The sequence below is a fragment of the Rhinoderma darwinii genome, chromosome 4 (assembly GCF_050947455.1).
Source record: "Rhinoderma darwinii isolate aRhiDar2 chromosome 4, aRhiDar2.hap1, whole genome shotgun sequence".
Lineage (NCBI taxonomy): Eukaryota > Metazoa > Chordata > Amphibia > Anura > Rhinodermatidae > Rhinoderma > Rhinoderma darwinii.
The window spans coordinates 336,013,402-336,027,407 of NC_134690.1; positions in this window are offsets into that span (position 1 = coordinate 336,013,402).

The following is a 14,006-nucleotide window of genomic DNA, read 5'->3' on the forward strand; positions in this document are numbered from 1 at the left end:
GTCAAAAAAGACCTTTGGGGAACTTTATATATATTTTTTCTTTATTTTACACCATGTTTTTCCACTGTAACTGGGGCTGCACAGCAGCCCCAGTTACAGGGGAAATCATCCCTCTCATAGTGACGATTGTCACTAATAGGGCTGTGCTGGTTCTAGTTAGACCCAGCAGCAGTCTGTCAGTAACGGCACCCCCGATCATGTGATCAGTCACATGATCACCGGGAGCAATAGACAGCAGCGCGGCCGCTGCCTCTATTCCTATATACAGTGTTCATTGAGCGCTGTGTAAAAGAGATCAGAGAAGACAGAAGCATAGAAAGCTGCTTCTATCTTCTCCTCAGGGTCCCCGGCAATCACTGACAGCCAGAGACCCGACATTGAGCTGCCCGATCGCTCGGGCAGCAAGTTAGAAGCCGAGCCATAAAAAGTCTATGGCTCGGGTTTTAAGGACCCTGACCGCTGGCCGTAAAAAACACAGCCAGCAGTCGGGAACCAGTTAAGAGAATGGATTTGTCTGTGCTGCTCCTGCAGGAAACCCACTTCTTGAAAGGTAAAGTTCCAAATCTTCCTAAATCACCTTACATTACATGGTTCCACTCATGCAATGATAGTGGCAAGTGTAACGGAGTCAGTATAGCTTTCTGATCTGACATCCCCTTTGAACTGATCTCCCAGATTGCTGATAGTACAGACCGCTTTCTTTTCATAAAAGGTAAAGTGACGAACACCTTGATTACCATTGGGAACATATACGGGCCAAACTCGGGCCAGATTTCTTGGCTGTAGAAAAAAAAATTCAGTTCTCTGAGGGCCTAATGCTTTTGGGGGGAGACTTCAACATTACCCTTGAGCCTCTTCTTGACTCCTCCACGGGAATTTCCATTCACAGCTATTCAGGTCTGGGGAAACTTTGCAGGCTCCTAACTTCTCTGCGATTGATGTATGTCTGGGCAACCTTTTATCCCTGTACTAGGAACTACACCTTCTACTCCCACTCCCACCATTCTTACCAAAAATTAGGCTACCTATTTATCACGAATAACCAACTCTCTCTAGTCAACATTCTCCTCTCAGACCATGCCCCGATGTCCATGTTCCTCAACATACAAACTCTTTTGCCTAGGCAATACAACTGGAAACTTAATGAAACTCTCCTATAGTCTCTGCGGAATATGCAACGAGTTGAGTCAGCGCTGAGATCTTACTTCGCAGAGAATGATACGCCTGATGTCTACTCCAGCACTATATGGGAGGCTCATAAACCAGTGATTAGAGGCATCCTAATAAGCATAGGTTCGTTTTTGAAGAGAGAGAGGAACAGAGAAATTGATGGCCTCCTTTCCCAAATATCAGACCTTGAAAGTCAACATAAGCGCTCCGCAGCTCAAGGGGTTCTCTCCTCGCTTATACTTTGCAGGGAGAAGCTAAAACAATGTTTGAACTTGCGCACGGTGAAGGCATATACCTCTGCTACCCATAAATATTATATGCATGGTGACAAGGGGAGCAAGGTCATGGCATATTTAGCTAAAAAGAGACGACAGCAAATCTTTGTCCCCAAAATCCGCTCCCCTACTGGAGCTATACTTGAGCACACAAACGACATTGCATCTGAGTTCTGCTCCTTTTACCAATCATTGTACGATCTATGTCCTGGGGAGACACCCAAGGAGCTTGCGGACAGAACCATGATGATTGAATCTTTCCTAGACTCCCTCTCCCTTCGATCCTTATCTAATACACAAAAAACCCTGCTTAAATCACCTTTTACCATTAAAGATCTTCGTGACGCGCTTTCAAGTATGCCCGCTAGTAAGCCCCCGGGACCGGATGGTCTTCCCGCCTCCTACTTTAAACAGTTTGGAGACATTCTGCTGCCATTTTTTCTCAAAGTGTGTAACTCTCTTATTGCTTCTCAACATTTCTCACCCTCCGCGCTCGAAGCACATATTTCAATGATACCAAAAGAGGGTAATTACCCTTCGCTATGCGGTAGTTATCGCCCCATATCACTTTTGAATGTGGATGTTAAAATATATGCCAAAATCATAGCTAATAGGATGCAATCATTACTACAATTCTTGATTGACCCAGAGCAAACTGGTTTTGTTAAGGGTAGAGAGGGTAAACACAACACTACGCGTGTTCTCCATTTGATCCAATACAATTGAGAAAGATTCCTCTCGTTCTGTTGTCTACTGATGCAGAGAATGCCTATGACTGGGTGGACTGGCACTATATGATCAAGGTGCTTTCCCGTTTCGGCTTTCCACAACTCTTCATTCACAAAATCCTATCTCTATACACTTCCCCACACGCAAAGTTTAGAGTAAATGGCCACCCATCATGCACCTTCCAAATCAGGAATGGAACAAGACAGGGTTGTTCACTCTCTCCCCTCCTTTTTGTCCTCACTATTGAGACCTTGATCCAGACTTTGCGTCAGGAGCCACTTCTTACAGGAGTCTCCATTGGTGACCGAGTGCATTCCACGGCTGCCTTTGCTGATGACTTGCTTATTTTCATCACTAACCCCTCCATAGCTCTACCCTAACTTAAGGAGACATTTACCCACTTTGGTGATTTATCCAACTTCAAAATTAACTGTAGCAAGTCTGAAGGCCTTTGTGTCTCTGGCACTCTGACTCTGTTAACGTCTCTGAAACTAAACTCCCCCTTCCTACTGTGTTCAGACAGCATGTAATACCTGGGGATTAATTTAACTCCCTCACTTGATCACTGGTATCAAAGTAATTACACACCATTGCTCCCTGATATTAAAACCACTATATATTTCCTGGATTGGTAGATCCACCTTACTGAAGATGGTAATTCTCCCTAAACTTCTCTATTTATTCTAAACTCTCCCGATTCCCTTTCCAAAAACCATTTTTGCGGCCATCAGACAACAGCTTTCTAAATACATTTGGAACAATACTAAACCCAGAATAGCATTTAGCATCCTTGTCCTTCCTAAACGCTCAGGTGGGATAGGGCTTCCGGATATACAATCCTACTATCACTCCATACAATTGGCCAGGATAACTGAGTGGTTTGACCATACGTCAAGTAGACTTGGGGTTCCCATGGAGGAGGCTACCCAAGGCATCCTCCTTTACCTCCCTTCTGTGGCTTGACAAACCTAATGCAGCCCCCTTTTTGTCTAGTAACTATCTTACCTCTGCTTCTTATCAAACATGGACAAGGGGTGAGGGGATGAAATCCCTGCACCAAATTCTTTCTCCCCTGATGGCGGTCCGAGACCTTGTGCAGTCACAGACTGAGGGATTTGGAGGCTGCCTTTCCCTTGCTAGAGCAGTGTCCTGCAGCACGTACGATTTCATACTGACTAACGGGTCCATTCCTACCCTCTGTAATGTCAGTGGCTGCGGGCTGTCAGCTCCAACCTCCCCCTGACAGCCGCAGCCACGAGTCGGCAAGCGTTGACCCCAGCCTCCTCCTCTGGAGACGCCAGCGCTCGCGTCCACTCAACTCTGTCGGATCCCATAGGGTGCACGCTCGTGCCTGCGCTTAAAGGGGCAGGGCACGCACCGGACCTCATGGACGAACTTTGACCCGTGAGTACCCTGGACTATAGAGGGGTCCAGCCCCCTGGTTCTATGCCTGAGCATTATTGTGTCCTGGTCTTCCTGGTCTAGCACGGAGCTGTGCCAAAGTCATGCCGTGCTGCATCCACGTCTGACCTGCTTTACCTCGCCTGACGTCCGCCTGCTACCTAAGTCCCAGCCGAGCCTGCCCTGCTGCTGTCTGAGCTGCCACAGGTACCTATAGACCTATAGACTCTCACCTGCGCCCTGTTGAATAGCTGCCATACCGCCAAGGCAGTATGGCCCAGTGGGTCCACAGACCCTTCGTGACAGTACGCTCAGGCCATGGACCCCACTGGTCGATCCAAGACAATGACAACGTCACAGGAGATGCGATCGGATATACTGGACCTCCGGTATCGACAGGGCCAACTCCTCCAGGCGTTGAACATTCTTGCAGGTCGGCAGGAGGCACAAGCTGCCGTTCCTCCTACTACACCTCCTGGCAATGTGGATCCTCAGTCTACACCTCTTGGCAGTATTGAGGCACGTGTTTCTTTGCCACTTCCTTACCGCTTTGATGGAGATGCAAGTACCTGTCGTGGTTTTCTTCAATGCCAGATCCATTTCAGCCTGTATGCTAGGACTATTTAGTCTAAAGGTGCCAGGGTCACTTTCATAATTTCTCTCCTCACCGGCAAGGCTCTTGCATGGGCGAACCTTATCTGGGAGAGACATGGACCAGAGACACGTGACTTCCCTGCCTTCCTCCGGACTTTTTGCATGGTGTTTGAGGAGCCTGGATGGGTCTCATCAATCTCTTTGATTAACCTGCGCCAAGGAGACACCTCCGTGAGTGAGTACGCCATCCACTTCCACACCCTGGCGGGAGAGCTCTTATGGAACAATGAGGCCCTGGTGGCTGCATTCTGGCATGGACTATCTTCCAGAATTAAAAACGAACTTGCCGCCCGGGATCTGCCGTCTACCCTGGATGACCTCATCCTTTTGTCTGCCCGGATTGATATACGGATCCGTGAACGCCTCCAAATGGTTCAACAGGAGAGAGCCCTTGCTTGTCTGGTCCCTACTTTGCAGCAACCCCTGATGTCCTCAGATGTCGATCCTCCTAAGAAGTCGGTAATAACGAACCAGTGTAAGTTATCTACTCAAGAGGGATAACGCAGACGCACATCTGGACTCTGTCTTTTTTGCTGTCTCGATGGTCATCTTGTGCGCCTGTGCCCTCAAAAATCCCAAAACCTAGGGTTGCTTGGGGACCTTGGGTAAAGATGGACCTCCGTCTAAATTGTCCATACCTGTGACCAAGGTGTCCGGCGAGAAAACGAATCAGGTCTCTGCGTATCTAGACTCTGGATCCACTGCTAATTTCATCCGCAAAGATCTGGTGAACCTTCTGCAATTGCCAACCACCCCTCTGGAGAGCCCATTGACAGTCGCTTCAGTAAATGGACTACCTCTGCCAGACCCAGTTTTAGCCATGACCAAGCCGCTGAGGCTCCAGGTGGGAACCCTTCACTCCGAACTTCTGTCGTTCTATGTTCTGCCGAAAGCTGTTAACCCTGTGTTGCTGGACCTGCCTTGGCTACAACTGCATGCCCCAGTTCTGGACTGGAATTCTGGAGAGGTTCTCCAGTGGGGCCCTGAGTGTCAAGGTTGATGCCTGGTGCGGATTCATTCGGCTCAGCCTTCTCTGCCTCGGACATTGGCAGGATTGCCTGGTCATTATGCTGCCTTTTCGGATGTCTTCAGCAAGAGGGAGGTGGAGACATTGCCCCCACATCGGGCGTATGACTGCCCTATTGAACTGATCTCTGGTGCATCCCTTCCTTGTGGTAGGGTGTATCCTCTCTCCTTGCCAGAGACTCTGTCCATGTCCTCCTATGTGAAAGAGAACTTGGAAAGGGGCTTCATGCGAAAGTCTTCCTCCCCGGCAGGAGCCGGGTTCTTCTTCATCAAAAAGTAAAATGTCTCTCTTCGTCCTTGCATCGACTACCGTGGTCTCAACCAGATCACGGTGAAGAATAAATATCTGTTGCCACTGATCTCCGAACTGTTTGATCGTATACGCGGTGCAATTTTTTTTTCTAAACTAGACCTCCGTGGGGCTTACAACCTAGTCTGGATTCGCCAAGGTGATGAACGGAAGACTGCATTTAACACCCGTGATGGACACTATGAGTAGCTAGTAATGCCCTTTGGCCTGTGTAATGCCCCCAGCGGTCTTCCAGGAGTTTGTGAATGACATTTTCTGTGACCTCCTCTATGTTTGTGTTGTAGTCTACCTTGATGACATCTTGATTTTCTCCCCAGATCCTATGACGCACCACAGACATGTCCGTCAGGTTCTGCTACGATTAAGGGAGAATCGTCTGTACGCCAAGTTGGAGAAGTGCGTATTTGACAAGGATGCTCTACCCTGCCTGGGCTACATCGTCTTGAATCGTGGTCTCGAGATGGACCCTGAAAAGGTAAAGTCTGTCCTGGAGTGGCCATGCCCTCAAGGCTTGAGGGCCATACAGCGCTTTTTGGGATTTGCTAATTTTTACAGGCAGTTTATTCCAAACTTCTCCTCACTGACTTCTCCCATCTCTAACCTTACTAAGAAGGGTATGATCGCCAAGTGTGGACTCCCGAGGCAGAGTCTGCATTCAATAGCCTGAAGAGTGCCTTCACGTCAGCCTCTATCCTCCATCATCTGGATGTCTCTCTACAGTTCTCGTTGGAGGTGGACGCATCCTCTGTCGGTGCTGGTGCACTCCTGTTCCAGAGAGGTCCCAAGGGCAAGTCAAGGGTATGTGGATACTTTTCCAAGCTCTTCTCTTCGCAACTACTCGATTGGGGATCCGGAGTTACTGGCCATCAAATTGGCTCTGGAGGAGTGGAGACATCTACTAGAGGGCGCAGCTCATCCGATCTTGATTTTTACGGACCACAAGAATATGACCTATCTCCAGACGGCCCAACAGCTGAACCCTCGTCAGGCCAGGTGGTCACTGTTCTTTGCAAGGTTCCAGTTTGAGCTTCATTATCGCCCGGCCGACAAGAATGTGACGGCCGATGCCTTGTCCAGGTATTTCGAGACAGAAGACACCATTGAGAGTCCACAGAACATTATCGATCCATCTTGCATTGTCTCAGTCAATCCCCTGCAAATTGGGGACATCCCTCCAGGAAGGACTTTTGTGCGCCTGGCTGATCGTGGAAGAATCCTCCGCTGGGGTCACTCCTCTAGACTGGCAGGTCACGCGGGGTTACATAACACCCGGGATTTGATTGCTTGTCATTTCTGGTGGCCCACTCTGCCCAAGGATATTGTGGACTTCGTTTCTTCCTGTGCTGTATGTGCAGCTAACAAGGCCACTCCAGACCTGCTGGCCTGCTCCAGCCATTGCCTGTGCCCAATGCTTCCTGGCAGCATATAGCGATGGACTTTATTACGGACCTGCCTCTCCCTGCTGGATGCAGTGCTGTCTGGGTGGTGGTGGACCGATTTTCGAAGATGGCCCACTTCGTTCCTCTGACCGGTCTTCCTTCTGCTCCTCAGATGGCCAAGTTATTTATCCAACATATCTTTTGCCTGCACGGCTTGCCGCAGCATATTGTGTCTGATCGGGGGGCTCAGTTTACCTCGAGGTTCTGGAGAGCCCTCTGCGGACTACTTGGCGTGAAGTTGGATTTTTCTTCTGCCTACCATCCTCAGTCTAATGGTCAGGTCGAGAGAATCAATCTGATTTTGGAGAACTACCTACGCCACTTCATCTCCAAGCAGCATGATGACTGGGTGCAGCTGCTCCCATGGGCGGAGTCCTCCTACAATAATCACACCAGCGAGTCTACTAGGAATACACCGTTCTGCATTGTCTACGGCCAGCACCCACGAATTCCTCTCCCGGTGACTGATACTTCCGAGGTACCTGCAGCTGACTCCACATTTAGAGACTTTTTGAAGATCTGGCAGCAGACTCGATCCTCCATCCTAATGGCAGTCGACCGCATGAAACGGAAGGCTGACACAAGGAGAAGAGAGCCTCCTCGGTTTCTTCCTGGCACTAAGGTCTGGCTGTCATCCAGGAATATCCGACTGAGGGTGCTGTCATGTAAATTTGCCCCCAGGTTCTTTGGACCATTCGAGGTTCTGCAGCAGATCAACCCTGTCACCTACAATCTTCGGCTGCCTCTTACCCTCAGGATTCCCAACTCCTTCCATGTCTCCCTCCTGAAACCTGTGATCCTGAACCACTATTCCAAGACTCCCAGCACTGCGGTGGCCTCCAGTGGCCCCTCGGACATCATTGAGGTCAAGGAGATCTTGGACACCAAGAGAGTGAGAGGAAAGACTTTTTATTTGATGCATTGCAGGGGGTTTGGTCCTGAAGAGAGGTCCTGGGAGCCAGAGGAGAACCTCAATGCCCCTACTCTTCTGAAGAAGTTTCTCTCTCGCTCTGGTCCCAAGAAGAGGGGGCGTAAGAGGGGGGATACTGTAATGTCCGTGGCTGCGGGCTGTCAGCTCCAACCTCCCCCTGACAGCCACAGCCACGAGTCGGCAAGCGTTGGCCCCAGCCTCCCCCTCAGGAGACGCCAGCGCTCGCGTACACTCACCTCTGCCGGATCCCGTAGGGTGTGCGCGCACGCTCATGCCCGCTCTTAAAGGGGCAGCTCGCGCACCGGACCTCATGGACGAACTTTGACACGTGAGCACCCTAGACTATAGAGGGGTCCAGCCCCCTAGTTCTATGCCTGAGTGTTGTTGTGTTCCCTATAGTTTGTCTATGTGATGGCCTCCTAGTGTGTTTCCTGTTCCAGTCCCTGTTCCAGCCCCTGTCCCTATACTTGTTTCCAGTTCCTGTTCCTAGGAATCCATACCTTCCTGGTCTAGCACGGAGCTGTGCCAAAGTCGTGCCGTGCTGCATCCACGTCTCACCTGCTTCACCTCGCCTGACGTCCACCTGCTACCTAAGTCCCAGCCGAGCCTGCCCTGCTGCTGTCTGAGCTGCCACAGGTACCTATAGACCTATAGACTCTCACCTGCGCCCTGTTGCCCAGCTGCCATACCGCCAAGGCGGTATGGCCCAGCTATGGTTACAACTCTTTGCAGCGGCCAAATCTTTGATCCCGCTGTATTGGAAGACTGAAGCTGCTCCACCAATAAGTCACTGGCTTAGGAAGGGAGCCCAGCTTGCGAGAATGGAAGAGCTCTCGCATCTTGAGTATCATTCTCATGCCAAATACCAAATGAACTGGGCACCCTGATTTGCGTTCTGTAAAAATGACTCCTTTAAACCCCTTTGGTGTGAAGACCCACCCATGTCTGATAATGTTAATTGATATTTTGCTTCCCTTCTCTTCTATAATGGGACTAATGTCTAACAGACCCACAAGAACTGGTGTTTTTGGAGACCTCTCTACTTGTACGTTTGCTGACCCACCCCCCTCCCCCTTCCCCTCTGACATTCAGTGACTGTGAAAAGACCATACACCATAACATTTATAATACGTTCTTGATCTGTTTTTATGGTTTGAATTGTCTGTTGTAGAGATTACGCTTTGTACACACAAGTCCTCTAATTGTAAATCCTAACAATTCTTTGTAAATTCTGTACACTGCAGCTCTTACTTTCATTATTGCCTTTCTTAAAAACCTGAATAAAAAGTTATTGAAAAAACAAAACAACTCATACCAGAAGTGGGGCTCAAACCCACATGGACCCGTTTCCATTGGATCTTAAGTCCAATGCCTTAACCACTCGGCCATCCCCACATGAGCCTGCTTAAGTGAGCAGCAGTGCAGGTGAGCCTAATAAGTTTAGAACACAATAAAGAACATCCTAATTTGAGCATAAATTCAAGCGGTATGAACTGTAGAATATTGTGGAATTTTCTCACTATGCACCACAAGCTGGCTTTTTATTAGGTCGGGCTAGTCAGAAGCCCAAACTCATATGGATACCAATTGAAAATCGGCTGTATTTTTGGTATTTACCTCAAAAGTCGTGTATGACATTTTGAGTACTTCTAGGACTGTATCCAATTCCTTTAAATCTCTTTACCACCATGACCAAGTAAATCAATGTGACAGCAACATATATGGCTATGGCTATACGAATGGTAGACGGTGGTAAGAATCCGCCTGTTCAAAAACACTCAAGACTATGGGACATTTTATGCTTTTTAAAAAGACCACAAATCGCACAAGAGCTGTACAAAAAAATCGTGTGGAAACTGTAGCAGATATACAACATGATCAGAGTTACAAGTTAAATAATGTTTAATATTATAGGTTTTCACTTATTTGGATACTCAAAAGAGCCTCCCTTAATCGTTAGGGAGCACTTCAGACAACCCAAACTTGGAAAACATCCCTTATTTTGAGTAATAATATAAGATTGAGATTTTCTCTAAGGGTATGTTCACACGTAGCGACCAAAAACGTCTGAAAATACGGAGCTGTTTTCAGGCGAAAACAGCTCCTGATTTTCAGATGTTTTTTTAACAACTCGCGTTTTTCGCAGCGTTTTTTACACCCGTTTTTGGAGCTGTTTTTCAATGGAGTCAATGAAAAACGCCTCCAAAAACGGCCCAATAAGTGTCCTGCACTTCTTTTGACGAGCCGTCATTTTACGCGCCGTATTTTGACAGCGCCGCGTAAAATAAAGGTTTGTGGAAACAGAACATCATAATTCCCATTGAAAGCAATGGGCAGATGTTAGTAGGCGTATTAGGGGCGTTTTTTCAGGCGTAAGACGCCCGAATTACGTCTGAAACCACTGCGTGTGAACATACCCTCACCCGTGACCATATCATTTAGAATACAAGAACGTCGATACGTAAAGAATGGAGGATATTTTAATTTGGGTATATTCTGCAAGCATTCCCACAGTTAGAAAGTGGTTTCTTACAGAACAGTCATCTTTTCTTTTATTCACTGACTGCTATTTTCTGGGAAACTCTGTAGACTCCAACGTTAAAACTTAAACCAGAAGTGGGGTTCGTACCCACGCAGATACATATCCATTGGATCATTAAGCCTAACCACTCAGTTAAGGTGTTGGGTTATCCTGGTGTTGTATGCCAGTGAGAGCCTGTGCAGGAGAGCGGCAGTGCAGGAGAGCGGCAGTGCAGGAGAGCGGCAGTGCAGGTGAGCCTAATGAGTTTAGAAAACAACGAAGACTATCCTAGTTTGAGCATAAATTCAAGCGGTATGAACTGTAGAATATTGTGGAATTTTCTCACTATGCACCATGTTCTGGCTTTTTTTGAGGTCGGGCTAGTCAGAAGCCCAAACTCATATGGATACAAATTGAAAATCGGCTGTATTTTTGGTATTGACCTGAAAAGTCGTGTATGACATTTTGAGGACTTCTAGGACTGTATCCAATTCCTTTTAATCTCTTTAATGCCATGACCACATAAGTAAAGTCAATGTGACAGCAACATATATCGCTATGGGAAAACGGATGGTAGACGGCGGTAAGAATCCGCCTGTTTAAAAAGTCACAACACTGTGGGACTTTTTATGCTTTTTAAAATGACCACAAATCGCACAAGAGCTGTACAAAATATTGTGTGGGAACTGTAGCAGATATACCACATGATCAGAGTTACAAGTTAAATAATGTTTAGAAAAAAGCAGAAATTGGATCCAGCGCTGAGTCCTTTGAAGTCTTTTAAAATAGGAAGCTTCTTCCAAGTTTTATTAACAAAAAAGTAAAAACAAATGAGGTGAATGAGGGTATTTCCAGAGTACAATATGAGAATAATGAAGCAGTGTGAGCGGTGCCTACGCGTTTCTGACGCTGACTGCGTCCTTAGTCATGACTTCAAAGGACTCAGCGCTGGATCCAATTTCTGCTTTTTTCTATGCTTATACGTGTACCGACACGAGGACCCGTGCGCGAATGATTCCACACATCTATGCAAGGTGAGCTGGAGGAACCCTCCTATTTGTTTCTAGTTAAATAATGTTTAATATTATAAGTTTTCACTTTTTTGGATACTCAAAAGAGCCTCCCTTAATCATTAGGGAGCAATTCACACATCCGAAACACAGAAAACACCCGTTATTTTGAGTAATAATATAAGATTCTATATGACGCATGTTACGTCTATGGCCGGGGGTCGTCGTTCAGACTTACCCCTTGACGATCCCGGCCATGGACGCCTCTCTTCTCGGCGTCCGCTCCCTCCAGGGAGACGCCGGAACTCTTTTCCGGGTCCTCGGACTGTTTCCCGCAGGGCGCGCGCGTGCACGGCCTCAAAGGGCCAGTACGCGTCCAGCTGTCTAACGTCAATTATCAGCCCAAATGGCTGCTGGACTATAATAAGCGGCCCTACCCACTGGTTCCTTGCCTGAGCGTTGTTGTATACCCTAGTTTGTCTTGCAAAAGGTCTTCGAGTATTTTCCAGTTCCCAGTGTTACCCGTTCCTGCTGCCTGTACCCTGTATCCCGTGCTATTGTATCTACAAGTGAGTCAAGTCGTGCCTTCCCGCTGCATACGCGGCGTCACCTGCTGTGAAAGTCAAGTCGTGCCTTCCCGCCGCATCCACTGTGTCACCTGCTGTGAAAGTCAAGTCGTGCTCCCGCTACTGTCTACATTTGCCTCAGGTACCCATTCTGAACTATAGACATTGTTTTGTACCTTGTTTGCCAACTGCTACTCCGCTACGGAGTACGGCCCAGTGGGTCCACACCCCGCTCCATGAAAACGCATAAGCTATGAGTTGCACCTTGACGATTATATTAATAGACGAACTTACACCTTCTTAATACTGCCTATTTGGGTTTTGGCTGGCATATGGTTAATGCCAGTTACACAACTGTTGTCATCAGTTAACTCCCCCCTACTTCTTCTCCCGCAATTGAATCTGTAGTTTATGCAGCATTTTTCCTGAAGCTCTAACCTACCATTAGAGAGTTAATCTATCAGATTTTTTTGGAGACAACCTTCCTTTTGGAAACTTGGCGAATTACAATCCTGTATTATTCTCACCCTTTCCCTCCAGTGTTCTGGTTGCTGATATACTGTAAAGTGTATTATGTCATGTAATATGTATTGTAATGACTGATATCAAAATAACTTCGTACTATGTAAGAGGTCTGAATACTCCACGCAAAAGGTACCAAATCACCCAACAGCTTAAAAAGTATAACACTTACATAGCCCTTATTCAGGAAACACACTACAAGCATAATAAGACACCAGTATTGCCACGTAATGTCATCTCTACCGCTAGTAGAGGAGTTAGTATATTAATTCGTAAAAATATCCCCTTTAACCCCTTAGTGACAAGCCTATTTTAGGCCCTATTTTTTCGTCTACATAGCTGTATGAGGACTTGTTTTTTGCGGGATTAGTTGTGCTTTTTAATGGCACCATTTTTGGGTACATATAATTTTTATATTAACTTTTATTAACCTTTTTGGGGGGGATTATAAATAAAAACTGAAATTCCGCCATTGTTCTATGCGTTTTTAAATTGACGCCGTTCACTGTGCGACGTAATTAACATGTTACCTTTATTCTATGGGTCGGTACGATTACGGCGATACCACATGTGTAGAGGTTTTTTTATGTTTTACGACTTTTGCACAATAAAAACACTTTTGAACTAAAATTATTTGTTTTTGCATCGTTGCTTTCCAAGAGCCGTAATTTTTTTTATTTTTCCATCAATGTAGTGATTTTTTGGGCTTGTTTTCTGCGGGACAAGACGTACTTTTGAATGGTACTGTTTTGGGGTGCGTGGGACTTATTGATTAATTTTTATTATGACTTTTTTGGGGGGCAATGGAAAAAAATTGCAATTTCGCCATGGTTTTTTGCGTTTTTTTTTTACGGTGTTCACTTTGCGGTTTAAATTACATATTAACTTTATTAATGGAGTCATTACGGTCGCGGCGATACCACATATGTGTACTTTTTTTTTTTTTTTACACTTTTACTAAATAAAACCACTTTTTATGGAAAAAAATGGTTTTATTTATTTTTTTACTGTACTTTTTATTAATAATCTTTATTTCACTTTGATGACTTATTTTATTAGTCCCACTAGGGGACTTTACTGTGCGATCTTCCGATCGCTGCTATAATGCTCTGGTATACTTCGTATACCAGAGCATTATTGCCTGTCAGTGTAAATCTGACAGGCAATCTGTTAGGACGTGCCTCCGGCGCGTCCTAACAGGAATATGTCCAGGGCAGACCTGGGGGCTTTTATCAGGCCCCCGGCTGCCATGACACCCCATCGGAGACCCGCGATTTCATTCGCGGGCCGCCGATGGGTGACAGAGGGAGCGCACTCCCTCTGTAAACAAAGTTAAATGCCGCGGTCGCTATTGACGGCGGCATTTAACCGGTTAAACGGCCACGATCGAAGTAAACTTCGATCGCGGGCGTTGGAGCAGGAGCTCAGCTGTCATCAGACAGCAGAGCCCCT